The following is a 16,193-nucleotide window of genomic DNA, read 5'->3' on the forward strand; positions in this document are numbered from 1 at the left end:
TTTCACACATTATCCAAATGTGCAAAATCCCGAAATGCCTAATGCCTCTGATTTAGCTGTTTGGCTAAGTGTGTTTTTCGTAACCTCCTTACACAGGCTGTTCTGTAAAACGAGTATCTGGGAAGCCCCAATTTGAACTCTTCCACAGAATTATTCCTGTGCTATTCAGGGTCATAAGGTGTTAAAATTGGTCCCCTGCTGCTTATTTTTGTTATTTTTCTATTTTCTTAAAAAAAAAAAAACTCACAAAATCTGGCTTGTTGCTATATTGTTTTTATATGTTCCAATATTTCTATCATTTACTTTTGGTTTCTGGGTTACAGATGCTATTTCAAAACCAGTTTCTTTTTGCAAGGTTAGAGAGGGTGTGAGCTGATATTTTAGCTAAGAACAGAAATTCTATTTTAATTTCTTTCTACCAAGCAGCTGGCCAAACTCCAATTTTCTAATATGTTTATCATGTTTTCCAAGACTGTAGAGTTATTTTCCAAAGAGACTTTTTTCAGTTAGTATAACCCCAAATCCCTTTTTGTTAGTTTTTCCCCCCATAGATTATCCTTTTTTTTTTTCCAAAGATTTTATTTATTTATTGGACAGAGATTGAGATCACAAGGAGGCAGAGAGGCAGGTGGGGGAGGGGAGCAGGCTCCCCACCATGAACAGAGAGCCTGATGCAGGACTCGATCCCAGGACCCTGAGATCATGACCTGAGCCGAAGGCAGAGGCTTAACCCACTGAGTCACCCAGGCACGCCCACCCATAGATTATCTTCAGCTTGCTATCTTCCTTTTGATTTTACCATTGGAATTTAGGTCTATACATAGCAAGTGTGCAAAATACTTGAAAATTATCTTATAATAAAGCAAATATTTTGTCTAGTTATTAATTAATTAATTTAGTGTGGGGAAGGGATGAAGGAGAGAACCTTAAGCAGGCTCCACACCCAGCGCAGAGCCCGATGTTAGGCTCGATCTCAACAACCCTGATATCATGACCTGAATGGAAATCAAGAGTCTGATGCTTAACTGACTGAGCCACCCAGGCGCCCTCAGTTAAAAATGTATTTAAATCTGAGGACTACATTCCAGAATTTTCACAACAGCTCTTTATATTTTAAATGTGAAAGCCTTATGTTGAAACTATGTGTAAAAAAACACTTTTAAATAGCAACAAAATTGTCTATGGTGATTTGACAAACTACAGCGATGAAAACTGGCTGTTCTCTAACATTTGGTGATTCTGTTATTCTATTACAACTTGCAGGTGAATGAGTGCTTTCTAGGCTCTCTGGAAAAAAAAAATCATGTTTCTAACTAAAGCAGCATGAGTGAGAAAATGAGCTACAATAATTCTTATGCTCGACTATTGGCAATACATAGAATTTTTTAAAAAGGAAAAAATACGATTTTCTACCTTACAGTTCAATAATGAGCAAGTCCAATGAGATCTCACTTTCTTTACATGGAAAAGACTTAAGTATCTGCCCAGATAGCACTATAGATCTCAGTAAAGTGAGATCAATCTGGAATTCATTTGTAGCAATTCTCCCACCTAAGGCTACCTGTAACAAACAACTAAAAGTCGTGGAAGACCTGAACTTGGGTTCAACCTCTGAAACATGGAAGTCAACAGGGGGATATTATTTCCTTTTTTGTAAATTTATAATGAGAAAAATAATTTCACTTGTGTCATAAATGTTTATGATTTCTTAATCAGAATTTTTGTCTCTTCATAGATGGGCAGGTACCATGGCAAGTATTTTATTTCTATCCAAAACACATTCCCTTATTTAGTTTTTCAGCTATTCTCAAAAATCGAGACTTCGGGGTGGAGGGGTACCTAGCTGGCAAAGTCAGTAGAACATGCACCTCTTAATCTTGGGGTCGTGAATTCAAGCCCCACGTTTGGTATGGAGTTGAGTTTGCTTAAGCGAAAAAAAAATTATTTTAAATCAAACAACCTCAGTTTACAGGTGTCCTTATCTTTAGGGAGAGCCTGCTTTGAGCACGGATGCTTGCCAGTGCTGTACATCTCACCACCTGGGACATATATTCGGATTCTTATAAGCAGTGAGCTCCATTCTCTCCCAACCACCAAATTCAGCCCATGCCTCCCAGCATTCTGAGACAACTAAGATGTTTAGTTTCACCTAACTGACATGTCCCCTTGGATATGCAAATGTGCCCTAGGCCTCATAGAAATGGACTTCTGTGACCTCCCCAGCAAACCATTGCATGTCCTAAAATATGAATACGGGATCAGAAGACCATGTGATAAAAATGAAATCAGGACAAGGGACGTGAGTAAGGTCAAACACTCCTTAATGTTATCAGGAAAAGAAAAGTTAAATTCATTCACACATTACGGGGTGGGGTGGGGGGATTGCCCACAAGGATGAAAATATTCAAAGCTCATTTCCTGGAGTTAGGAAGACTCTAAACTATATTACCTAAAAGGAGAGAGTCTTAAAAGTAGACACTATTAATACTTATGCCAAAACAATAGGCAAGAACCAGGGCAACCAAACCAGGGAAAACAGGAGGTGTGGTCACCTTAGTTAAAATCTTCCAAGTTGACATACACATTGGGAATAGCTTTTTGTGAGCAGAACTCCACTGGGATGAAGACAGTCTATATCCCTACTGATTCTCATGTTGCTTCTTTTTGTAGATTAATTAATATAAATAAGCTATACTGGAATCTTAGAAAATCAGAAAGAGCCTCATTCTAGCTAATGCTTACACTGTGGACCAAATCTGTGTTCAGAATGCAAATTACCTTCCTCGTTTCCACATTTCAAGGGAGTTGAATCACCTGACAGATTATACATGTTGACAACGAAGTTCATTGATACCACTGGAAATAACCAACACCTCTATACTGTATGTAGAAATCACACCATGGTGTTTGAATGATCAGTACAACAGGTTATAGTTGCCTAAAAGTTAAGTGTTATCCCATTTATTGGTTAATCTGGGCTTCTCCTACCTATGAGGTTGCCAGCTAGGGTCATCCTTTTGAACAGATGAAGAAACTGATGCCAATAAATCAAATGATATATTCAAAGTCACACTTGGGGACCAGAACCCATTGCTTTTCTTAGAGCAGTGGTTCTCCAAGATCCCACTGGAGATCTTGTTCAAACTATAAATTTTTATTAGAGTACCCCAAGAAACTCTAGCTATGGGGCAAGCAATCTGTGTTTTAACAAGTCCCCCAGGTGGTTCAAATTCACTCAACTGGGAGAAGCCCTGATCTTGGAAAATAATGAATATTCATATATATTCCTCCCCTCCAGATGTTAAAAATACTATCTTTTTTTTTTTTTTTTCAGCTCTGGATGGAAGATTTTCTCAACTGTTTTACATGTTCTCCAGTTTTCACAGGGGCAGTTTGCTGTACATAATTTAACTGATTTTTTAATTCTTTTAACAATATAGTTATTGATCTTTAAAATTTCTTCAGAGGGACACCTGGGTGGCTCAGTTGGTTAAGCAGCTGCCTTCAGCTCAGGTCATCATCCCAGCATCATGGGATCGAGTCCCACATCGGGCTACTTGCTCCGCAGGGAGCCTGCTTCTCCCTCTGACTCTGCCTGCCACTCTGTCTGCCTGTGCTCGCTTTTGCTAGCTCTCTCTCTGACAAATAAATAAATAAAACCTTTAAAAAATAATAATAAAATATCTTCAGAGACACTTGGGTGGCTCGGTTGGTTGAGTATCTGTCTTTGGCTCAGAAAGTGATTCTGGGGTCCTGAGATCAAGCCCTGCATCGGGGCTCCCTGCTCAACAGGGAGTCTGCCTCTCCTTCTCTTCCCAGTTTGTGCGCTCTCTTTCTCTCTCTCTCAAATAAACATATAAAATCTTTAAAAATAAAATAGAATAAAATAAAATGTATCTTCATTTTCATGTGATCTGGTCACTTCCTCTACCAGGAAAAAAAAAATTCTAATATTCTGTGAATAGAAATATCATGGCTGTGGAATTTTATTTTAAAGACATCATAAGGCTTTGGGAGAAAATTTGTGGAGGAACAGCTTCAGTGGTGGGGCTTTATGAGTTCTATCTCCAGGGAATTAAGAGAAGAAAACTGAAAGACTTTCCAGCAAAAGCTCATGGTAACTCACAAGGTAATACTTGGGATGTCCATTAGCACTGTTTTAAAAAAAAAAAAAAAAAAAAGTAAGTTGGTTTTAGTTTGCAAAATGCAAACTGGTTTAGAACATACTACCCAGCAGTGACTTAAATCTCACTGGGCTCTATAAATATTTGGTGAAATAGAATTTGCCATCCCAGATAAAGAGGAAAAGAGGAATATAACATTAGCGCCTAGTCTTAACAATTAGAAACAAGCAAAAACACATCTGCCTTTCCAGCTCCCCAATCCTTAGAGAAAAGCAGAATCATTTCAAAGAGACCTTAACTGGTGGTTTAAAGGCTTTGCTTCTCTGATTGAGCAATTTGTGTTTCTGTAGAAGGCAGCTCTGGCTTTCCCCATGGAATAACGTCTCAGGAAGGCTAAGACTCTCCAACACTCTGACCGTCATCAGGTAGGACAGAAAGTATTAGCCTGAATTTCCATACCCAGGTCATATTCTGGTCTTTTAGAAACAGAGAAACAAAATTAACACTAGGGATTTTATTTCAAGCTACTTAAGAATGGCATATGTTCTTAGTTATGTAAAGAGTGTCTATTCCCAGCTCATAGAACATGGAAAAAGTAGTTTGTCAAACTTATTTGGTCATCAATTTTGGCAAAGATCATAAACTGACTGTCTATGTTGTTTTTGTTTTGGAGAAAGGCATCCAGTTTTTTCCTTTTCTATTCAGAAATAAAACATAGTGAGATCTGAGGGTTTTTTGACTAGGAATCACTGAGAGGGGAAAAATGACCAAAAAAGGGCTGCAGACTTTTATTGATTAACCCCTCTTTATTTTTTTTTAAAGATTTTATTTATTTATTTGAGAGAGAGACAGTGAGAGAGAGCATGAGCGAGGAGAAGGTCAGAGAACGAAGCAGACTCCCCATGGAGCTGGAAGCCCGATGCGGGACTTGATCCTAGGACCCCGGGATCATGACCTGAGCCAAAGGCAGTCATCCAACCAACTGAGCCACTCAGGCGTCCCGTGATTAACCCCTCTTTAGAAGGACATTTTTATTTTATTGCCTGTTACTATTTTACTTCCCTGTTGCTAGAAAAGTTATTTTATCTTCCTGTGTTAGCCTTCTATTTAATGTGGATAATAAAAGTCCCAAATTGAAACTATACATTCATAAAGCAGAGATGAATCTTCTTTGGTAAAACAAAACCAAAACAAAACGAACAAAAAAAACAAAACAACAAAAAAAACAACTAAAAGCTCAAGTTCAAACCAGGAAACAAAGCTAAGATGGTTTTTATTTTTACCTTAAAATATATTAGTAGTGATATTTGTTTTAAAGCATTTTCAGGGGTGGGGAGAGGAGTAGGAAAGAGTTTTCGACATTTCCTTCCATAATCACTCCAAGAGAGAGCTCCTAGCATTTCATTCTTGAGATGATTGCATTTTCCTTACAAAGAAGCAGCAAACAGCTTCTGTCTTCCAGCGCAGCTAGGGTGGTAAACAATAATTACCCCAAATTGGAAAGGGGATTCATTTAAAGAGAAATGGGAGGTATTTCTCTAAGAAAGACTGGTGGGTATCATAGAAGGAAAGTGGGTTCTTCATGCAAAATCTTGAGAGGCAGGAACATCTGTAACAACTGTTGACCATCCTTGATAATCTTTGATGAACTCCAATAGGCTGACCAAAGCCCACGGCTTTGAGAAGGTAAGAAGCTTGTCCAAAATCACGTAGCTGGGCGAAAGTGCTCCATGGCCAGACATGGTGCCACATTGACCCCTAAATGAAAATGACCCGTGTGGATGTGAAAAACATGTCTCTCAGTTCTGACTCTGATGAACTGAAGATCAGAGATCTGCCCCAGATTTTCAAAATGGCATGAGTTTCCCAGACTCTTGTGGAGAGAATGAATCAGATGCATATGACTCGGAAGAAGAAGGGCACAAGACATCTGAGGGTCATGAAGCAAGTTCAGAGCTGACATCCAGGAGATGCCGAGGAAGGAACGGTACAACTTGCTGTTGAATCCGATCCTAACCTCAAAGGGATATGCTCTTGTGAGGCCAAATCATCCTCATTAGTGTCCCTTTGAAAGGGCAATGATGTTTTCCAACTCCCCTAGCTGATCCCCATCACCTATGACGGCTACTTCCCACACGAATTTGTCTGAGTTCCTTGTTGATATCCTAAGCCTAAGCCATACCTTGAGTTAATGGGTTCCACTCATCCCCTTCCTGTTTGGTAAAGTCGTGTTGCTTACTTGAATGAAAATAATCCTTTTCAAGTCTTAAAGAATGCCATCTGGTTCTGATATTCAAGAATTTGGTGAACACATCCATGTTTACTCCAGACTTATAAGTTTTAATAACATTCCATCTGGAACACATTTCCCATACTGGAACACTAACTATTTTGATTGCAACCTCATACTGAATCCCTTCTAGTTTTCGATTATCTTAGAGGCTTTTCTTAGAACAGAACAATCTGATGTGGCATCTTGCAGTGGAGAAATAAACTCCAAGCCCTAGCCACGGATACAGGATCCTACTGCAAAATGGAATTGTCTCACCAAGACTCTTTCAGCTATAGAAAACAGAAACTCGAGGCAGCTGAGCTAAATGGGGGGTTCTGTGTGGCTACAAGGATGTCAGGCATGTTCTAGGAGAGACTGGAAGAATGTCAGGTGTTGGGGTGGTTCCTTCCAGCTTTCTTCTCAATCTCACTTCTGTATTCTCGCTGCATCTGCCTGCTTCTCCCAATCTTACCGTCTTGTCTACACGGCCATTAGTGTCTACACAGTCACCTACACAGCCCAGCCTGCACGTTGCACTCTAGGTGGGGACTTCTCACAGATTGACTCGAGTCTTCTTCCCATTTAGCTCAAAATCTTGAGAAAAACATTCAGATGGACCTCCATCCTATGATTAGATCAGCTCACTTTTGATGAAGCTCCAACCCTAATCAATTAATCATGGGAGAAGGGGAGGGGATGACCACCTGCCTGTTCTAGAAGGCAAGAAGGAGGCAGGTTCTCTGGAAGGCGCTGTGGCAAGAACAGACAAAGCCCACATCTCATACAGGGCAGAACAAGAATTTTCACTGAATTTTCAACATGTTTTGGATGACGCCTTCAATTCCAGAAACTGTGGCACCATTTCTGGTTGATCCTTTTGCACAGAATTGTTACTTTGTTTCACTGCACTGAGGTGCCTTCACAAGTCTTTCTCTCAAAGGGCAATAAGATAATAAATAGCATCACCTTGATCTTGTAGCTTTTAAATGACAACAGGTTTAGTATAACCATCATCTGGGTGTGAAATGCTTAGTGTGATACCGCGGAGCCTGAAAAATGTACGTAAAAACAGACACACACAAAAACATATTTTCCCAAGTGTGTTCTACTGAGCTTTAAAGTGCCCGTGTTTCGGGGTGTCTGGGTGGCTCAGTGAGTTAAAGCCTCTGCCTTCGGCTCAGGTCATGATCCCAGAGTCCTGGGATCGAGCCCTGCATCGGGCTCTCTGCTTCTTGGGGAGCCTGCTTCCTCCTCTCTCTCTGCTTTCCTCTCTCCCTGCCTGCCTCTCTGCCTACTTGTGATCTCTGTCGTCAAGTAAATAAATAAAATCTTTAAAAATAAAAAATAAATAAAGTGCCTGTGTTTCAAACAGCAGCCTCCCAGGTCAGTGGCTGCTTCTGGAATTACCAGCTCCAATCTCTTCTTAGAATAAAAGAAAGCACAGTCAATCCCTTCTGCTGCATTACTCATATTTGCCATTATTAATGTGTCTCTTGTCACAAGGCTGTCCGTTAGGTTTTGCCAACAAACCAGTATGAGGTGCGGCCGGGGTTCATTGTCACAAATAAACCAGCCCACTCTCCTTCCAGAGTCCCAGATACCATCTCGGCAGGACCGCCCAGGTGTGGTGTGTGTGCACACCTGCTCCCCTACGTGCAAGGAAGCAGTGGCCTCCAGGAGCAGGGATGCCTGCTTTCAGGCCTGCCTCCAAGCTGAACCTCTTTTCATTACCTTCAGCTTGCCGAGGGAAAAGCAGTCCATCAGGACGACTTGACAATGTGTCAGTTTGTGGAATCATGGAGGACTACTGAAGGTATATGTGTTTACTGCTTTCAAGAAGAGAGGCAGGAAATATAAGGCTGCCTTATACGGTGACCTTGCCCAAAGGACATAAATCCCCAGACTGTTAAGCAGGATTAAATGCTGTGTTTATAACCAGGGGTTTGCCAAATTCTCTCATAAATGCTGTCCCATGTCAAGGAACGATAAATTCTGATATAAAACTTAGCTAGAGAACATCAGATCCAAAAGAAAAAAGAAAAAAAAGAAAGAAAGAAAGAAAAAACTGTAGGAGGGAAAAAAATACACATCAGACCTTGCTAAATAACTCCAACATGGTCAGCTCATCAGAAGCTCCAGGTCAAGATGGGGCTTCTCTGTGTGTATGTTGGGGGGAGGGGGGTCAGCTCATCATGGTCAAGGGCAGAGCTAACAAAAAAGGATGGCTCCTTTTCAAAAGCAATTTTCACACATCCCTGAGTACAGGAAGAAAGAAACCCAGGTTCAAGCAACAAACGAGTGACTGTTGTGGCAGGGAAGAATTACACTTTGAAGAGACTGGAAGTCAGGCAGACCCAGGGAGAGGTCTGCAACATGAGCACGTATTTCGACCTCTCACTCTGACCTGGCCAGAAACACCCTGAACATACCGTGAGCCCCAAAGATGGGTGCTTCTTGGATGTGGTCTATTTCAAGGCCCTAAATACTTGCCTCAAGCAGTCCTGGGGCATTCCCTTTTTGCTGCTAATATTTCTGTATTTTTAAATTTTCAATTAGAAAGTTATGTTTTAGTAAGAAAGCAACTTAGAATTGCCCTCTGAAAACTCGCTTCTGCAATTTAATGTAAAATACATTTGTTGTCATCAGAGCTCTAAAGACAAGACTAGAGGCTTTTTACCTCCTGGAATGAATGAGGGACTCTCACTCCCTTTGCTCTCTCGGGAAGAAGGGCCAAGGCTGAGCTTACCCAGAAGACTAGGACTTCCAGAGAAATTCCAGGCTTTATGCCGGATGCTCACCAGGCTACTAGGGCTAGTGGACAGTTGGGTGAAACTTTTCTAACCGGGAAGTCCTCTGCAATAGCTCTTCTCCTTTTAAGCAATCATCGAACTCTTTTGTATATACCAGACATCTTTCCATACATTTTTTAAAAAGATTTTATTTATTTATTTGACAGAGTGATAGAGAGCACACATAGGCAGAGCAGCAGGCAGAGGGAGAAGGAGAAGTAGGCTCTCCACCGAGCAGGAAGCCTGATGTGGGACACGACCCCCGGACCCGGGGATCATGACCTGAACGGAAGGCAGCCACCTAACTGACTGAGTCACCATACAATTTTATGAATTCTCATGGCCACCTAAAAGGGTAATAGTGTATGAAATTTAAGAAGCTATATATGTTCTAGTAAAAATGAAAACAGTAAGGAGAAGTTTGAAGGGGAAAGTAAGTATCACCGCTACTCACACACAAACCAGAGCACTCCTCAAACTCCCCAGAGCTAATCACCACTACCACTGCTTCTAGTACCTTCCAGAAAACGGCTACACATGGGTCTCTGTGTCTATATTTTCCTTCATTTTCTACTGAAGCCTGTTTCTTTGCACACTGACCTCAGACATTTCCCCTGATCTAATTTGCCTGCATTCCCCGTGTTCCTCTATCAATTTCCCGCATCTAATTCATTTGCATTGGTTTTCCTGGCTGGACGGTATTCCGCTGAACAGACACTTTATCATTTGTGTCACCTGTGTTCCCATCATCAGGTCCTATGGTTTTACTATTATTCATAATGATCCCTGTACTTCTTTGAATCAGTATTTGCAAGTGATATTGCCTGGTTAAAATCCGAAACACTTAAAATTTTTTTGGGGGGGGTGTTAAGCTCATTTCATTTTTTTAAAATTATGCTATATTAGTCCCCATACAGTACATCATTAAGTTTTTGATGTAGTGCTCCATGATTCATTGTTTGCGTATAACACCCAGTGCTCCATGCAATCCGTGCCCTCCTTAATACTCATCACCAGGCTCACCCACTCCCTCACCCCTGCTTCTAAAACCCTCAGTTTATTTCCCAGAGTCCACAGTCTCTCATGGTTCGTGGGTGGTTCAACATTCGCAAATCAATCAATGTGGTAGAACACATAAATAAGAGAAGAGACAAGAACCACATGGTCCTCTCAGTTGATGCAGAAAAAGCATCTGACAAAATACAGCATCCTTTCCTGATAAAAGCTCTTCAGAGTATAGAGATAGAGGGAACATTCCTCAACTTCATAAAATCCATCTATGAAAAAACTACAGCGAATATCATTCTCAGTGGGGAAAAGCTGAGAGCACTTAACATTTTGATAGACATCACTAAATTTATAAAGTGAGGTTCTGGGTTCCATTTTACTTGGTGGGGAAACTGAGGCTCAGAGATAGATGGCAGAGGTCATAAAAGCTGGTAAGCCGAGTTGCAGAGCAGGGATTTGAACTTGGGTTTGTCTGGTTGAAGCCCCATCCCTTCCACCCTTGGTTCCTGACATCCTAAAACTTGGAAAAGCCCATCACTAGTCTAACAAGCAGCCTAACAAGGAAGGCACAGAGGCAGTTTGGGACTGACACAGACAATGAAGAATTTCTCCAGGATGAGACAAACTATTGATTAATTCCCCCTTACCAGGGAAATGGGATTCCAAGAATGTTTAAATATAGTATCACTTATTCATTCACTTATCAAATAATAATCGAGCCCCCCTTCTCCACTAATCATGGGACTATGCTATTAAGACCCACAGTGAACAAGACTCACAGGCTTTCTACATTCTAGTAAAAAGTTCGGATATTAACCAAATTGTCATAAAAAATTGGACTATAACTGACAAGTAACATCGTATCTGCGATATATGAGCTTATGACAGAATTTGACACAGGCCAGGTCCTTCCTAGTCAGTGCCGATCACGTTGTAATCCGTAGGACAGGTGGGAATGACCTGGAAGGAGAAAGGAAGAGACACATTCCTTCCCAGGGAGAGGAAAGGTCAGTGTAAAGGCCAAGGTGGGAGCAAAGGGTGTAGCTCTAGGCACTGAACAGTGACCCACAAGCTTCCAAGAGAGGAATGCAGAAAATGTAAGTTAACCCAGGCCCCAGTGGACTTTGTTAGTCCAGGCAAGGAATGCTAGCATTAGCAAAATGGGAGTCATCAAAAGGTTTCAAGGAAGATGTAAATCACAATGGCAACAGATTGGAAAATGATAACTTAGCATCTAGCGGGCAGCTCATCAGACATGAAACATACATGCAACGGAAGCCAGCTAAGGTAGGGAGAAGCTCTGTGGATCTGAGAACCACACACGAGGATCTCTCTTGTCCTGTCCCACTGTCTCAGCCCCTTCAAAAGCAATTTACTTAGCTGACATTTGTTAAGTCTGAAACAGCACTGAAAATTATCATCCTCATCATCGGGGGATGGTAAGATCCAGCAAGAGTTAAATGAGAGAGCATTCCCCAACAGCAGAGCAGCAAATGCCCACATCATTTTAAAATTAACCAAATGCATAAGTGCTACAAGCAGCCGCTTGGGGAAGCACATTTGAGGAACAGCCCGCTGAGGACAGGGGACTGTGACCGCTGCCTGAGAAGAGACCGTGCCCGCTGCCCCAAGCCCCAGCCTCGGGCAGCCAGCATTCCCAGTCTACAGCAGCACGGCAAACCCACGTTTGCAAGGGGCAGACACAATAACAGACGTCTGTGGTTAAACACATGCCCCTTTAAGCATCGGAAAGCATAATCCAGCCATAAACCGTATGCAGAAACATCGAGAATGCTAGCCGTGGTGCCCAAGAAGAATGCAGGTGCGATGGCAACATTTGGTTTCCTGGGGCCTCCGCCAGTAGTGCTCAAAGTCCAGGTCACTTTGAGCCCTGCAGGAATGCTCCCCTGCAACTCCCATCCCCCTCCGACACTCCCTGAAGCACATCAGCCAGGATGGAAAATGCTCCTAAAGGCTTAGAGCCCCAAGCCTGGAGCTGTCCACTGGGAAGTTCAGTTTGTGGCATTCTCAGAACCATACTGTCTTCCTTGGCCCAGCACTCAGGGCCCTTCCCCATGGTTCCAGCTGTGATCACAACCTCATTTGCACCATTTTTGCTTACTGCCTCCTCCCTGGCACGCCTTATCTCCCAGAGACACAGACGCTTTGTCTGATCCCGGGATGCTCTACCACACTTCTCAGTTTATGCTGCTTTCTCCAAATGAAATGCCCTTCCCTGCTGCAGAGCCCTGACTCATCTTTTAAAAAACCAACTCTAACGGATCATCAGGGAGCAAGTCAACAGTGTTTGAGAGGCTGTTATCAACTAGGTGTGTGGGGTCAAAACGACGAATAAATCATACTTCTTGTCCCCCTGAAGGTCATATTATTATGTGTCTTTTTACCTTTCCACTGACCACTGGAGTGCCCCGACTAAGTCATGTTAAGCAAGATAACTTGAATATATCCAGACAAAAATGCTTAAGTTCAGCATGCTACCACCCAAAAAGAGAGCCAAAACATCTCAGGTCCCTGTGTGTACCACGCTGTCAGAAACACAAGGCACATACAGTATCCTCAAGGCCTCAGCATGTCCTGACCTCCTATGGAGAAAAAACATACAGTTAGGGAATGTATTCATTCATTTATGTATTCACAATTTCAGTGTGTGATGTGCAGGATACGGAGTTAGGTACCAGAAGTCAGAGGGATAACTGACAAGACTTGATCTCAAAGCCAAGAAAATGAGCTAGGACATAGATCTCAATAAATATGTTGCAGAGAAACACATGTCAAAAGAATGAAAAAGAAAGTCTTGTGAGAATGCAAAGGACAAATAACACCTCTAAGTAATGGAGACATACGCTCTCTGCTCCTCTGCCTCATCACCATTATGGAATCAGATGCCAAAGGCCCAGTGGAAAATACAAACCCAGTGTTCATCCTGTCACTCTTGGGCTCACCCAGCTTTACTGGAACACCTCATTGACGGAGTCCGAAGCAGTCCCTTTCAATAGGAGACAGCCATGCATGTCACCTCTTTCTTTCAATGAACCAAAAACAGGTTTTCCTGAAACTTGTTTTTATGTATCCTAGGTCTTCCACTAGTAATTTTTCTTTCTTTCTTTCTTTTTTTATTTAATTTTTTTTTTTTTTTTTTTTTTTTACAGAGAGAGACACAGTGAGAGAAGGAACACAAACAGGGAGAGTGAGAGAGGGAGAAGCCGGCTTTCTGACAAGGGGAGCCTGATGCGGGCTCACTCCAGGACCCCGGGATCATGACCTGAGCTGAAGGCAGATGCTTAGCCCACTGAGCCACCACCCAGGCTCGCCTTCCTCTGGTAATTTCAAAGTTAATTCCTTTTCCTTTCCATGAGCACTTTCAGAAAATATTAAATCAGTGACGTTCTTCGTAAGATTTCTCTTTTATCTATCATTTACTTCTGTTGAGATCTTTCTGGCTCTTTGTCCTTATTCAAGATATGAACTAACCCTCCCAGCCCTCATATCCTCCAATTTTATTAGTATGTCATTAAGCTTCTCTGTGAATTTATTAATAAATATACTGAGGCAGACTAAAGTTTCCATCAAGTTGGCATTAATTAATGACACTGTTACAGGTAAAGATTCAAACAGCCCAAGATCTACCTAACCAGATTATCACTTAGCTCGCCCCTCCCGCCACAGAGGAGGACCCCATCGGGAAGTCTGATGCACATCTTGCTAAAATCCAGACATGCCGTGTCCACAACATTCTAGGCATTTATCAATCCAGTACCTCATTTAAAAAAAAAAAAAAAAAAGCGATTTTTTGACTGCATGACCTGATCACAGTGAACTAACACTGAATGTTACTGGTCAACTCTTCCTTTTCTCAAGATCCGTCTTGTAAATGATCTGCCCTGTAGGCCAGAATCAATTTCAGTTGCTTATCTAGACATGAGGGAATCTAAATTTGTCTCTCTTTTTTTTTTGAAACTGAAACATTACCAATGTCTGTGTGCTAGCCATGCTCCTTTATTCCATGAATTGTATACAATTTCCTAAGTAGGTTTATCTTTAAGATTTAATTTATTTGTCAGAGAGAGAGAGCACAAGCATGGAGGAGGGGCAGAGAGAAAAGCAAACTCCCCACTGAGCAGGGAGCCCGACAGGGGACTTGATCCCAGGACCCTCAGATCATGACCTGAACTGAAGGCAGACGCTTAACTGACTGAGCCACCCAGGTGTCCCTCCTAAATATTTTTTTTCTAATGATGAGATTAAATAAAGTGTCAGCATGTAGCTGATACCATAGCAACCCTTAACTTACAGGAAAACATACACATAGTACTTATAATATTAACAACATATATGTGTGATAAGTGAATCAGACATGAAATAAACATAGCTTTCTACTTCAGTATGGCAAAGATCCCCAACAAAAGATTTAAAAGGAAAAATATGCTAAAATATGCTTACCTTTGCTTTGAGGAAATTAAAAAAGCAAATCAACAAACAAATATGGGTGCCTAGAAGATCTTTCTTATGATAAAACTATATTTAATAAAAATAATTAAAAATTTCATGTGCAATCCTCTACCACATGCATTGCAAATCAAAGTTCTCTCTTCTTCTTCTAATCAACAACACTGAATTTATAGTTTGGGGGAAGGAAAGACGTGGCTGAAACTGCCAAAGAGTTTTCATTGATTATTTCCAGACTGCACGATCCCAGGGGGACCAGATTCTGCCCACCCTCCACCCTCTCCATAATTTCAGTGGGAGGTGAGCATCCTTGATCCTATTCTTGTAATACATGTGATGGTGAGAAAGGGCTTGGAGTTTACTTAAGAGGCAGCACTTTTCTAAATACCCTGTAATACAGTTGGTAAAGGAGTAGAAACCCTGTAGGTGGAAAATCAAACGAAAGCAGAGGTGTTCTTACCGAGGTAATAGCCTTCTCAGTCACAGCAACATATAAAATATCATACCGCCTGGGGAAAATGTCCGAAGCACCAATGCAAATTAGTTTGATAACTGAAAATCCTATCTGCCAAAATCTCGGTGCAATAAAAAGCCATTGCTAGACAAAGGCAAAGTCTTCGCATGGGGACGAGGCTGGAGAGGTCCGGAGGGCAGAGTGTGCTGTCATGTCCCACTGGGCCTGGCACTCCGGCCACACCTCTCCCTGTCTCCTCTGTGACTCGAATGAGGATGCGGCTGATTCGAGAAGGAGGAAGGAGAGGGCCAGAAATCAGAAGGTCCTACTGAAAATGTTAAGCCTTTCCATGTGCTCCTGAACCCAATTCTCTTGGAAAGAGGCCCCCCTCAAGGCAAAGGCAGACCTCTGTGAAACTTCTGTCTTTTGACAGCGACAGTACCTCTGTGCCAGGGCTCAGTCCCCGACTCTCCCTGCTCCCGTCTCCACGTTACTGTGCTTCCTTGCGGGTATCCAGAGACACACTTGCAGAATGGACAGGCAGAGGAGAGTTATCGAAACCTGCTTCTAATCAAAATAGCCTTTCTCTCCCTCAGGGCCACGCATCTCAGCAAGGTATGCAAAGGAAAACAATTCAATTAACTCTCTCTCTCTCTACACACACACACACACACACACACACACATTTTATTTATTTTGAAAGTTTTATTTATTGGAAGGGCACAGGGAGAGGGAGAGAACCCTTAAGCAGATTCCCTGTGGAGCGCGGGGCCTGACATGGGGCTTGATCCCAGGACCCTGAAATCATGACCTGAGCCAAAACCAAGAGCCAGCCATTTAACCGACCGAGCCAGCCAGGCCCCTATAAATGAACTGCATTTAATTCCCAGCTAGGCAGGGGTGACTGCTTCCAGTTACTCTTCGGGAGAATATTTGCAACATGTATGTGAACCAACACACTTTTACCCATCACTTCTACGTCTAAGGATTTACTATTAGAAAATAATTGTATGTATACTATGAAACTATGATTTTTTTCTTGAAACACTGCTTTTAAGTAAGTAATGGAAAGAGGCCAA

The 16,193-nt window shown here is 41.9% G+C and overlaps 1 protein-coding gene across 2 annotated transcripts in view; it reads right to left on the bottom strand.

The window, feature by feature from the left end:
• Positions 1–16,193, bottom strand: part of PRKG1 (protein kinase cGMP-dependent 1) — a 1,258,123-nt gene that overhangs the window by 1,000,903 nt on the left and 241,027 nt on the right. The window lies entirely within an intron of this gene.

The sequence above is a fragment of the Mustela putorius genome, unplaced genomic scaffold (assembly GCF_011764305.1).
Source record: "Mustela putorius furo isolate JIRA1106 unplaced genomic scaffold, ASM1176430v1.1 tig00000577_pilon_pilon_pilon, whole genome shotgun sequence".
In the NCBI taxonomy this organism is placed as follows: Eukaryota; Metazoa; Chordata; class Mammalia; order Carnivora; family Mustelidae; genus Mustela; species Mustela putorius.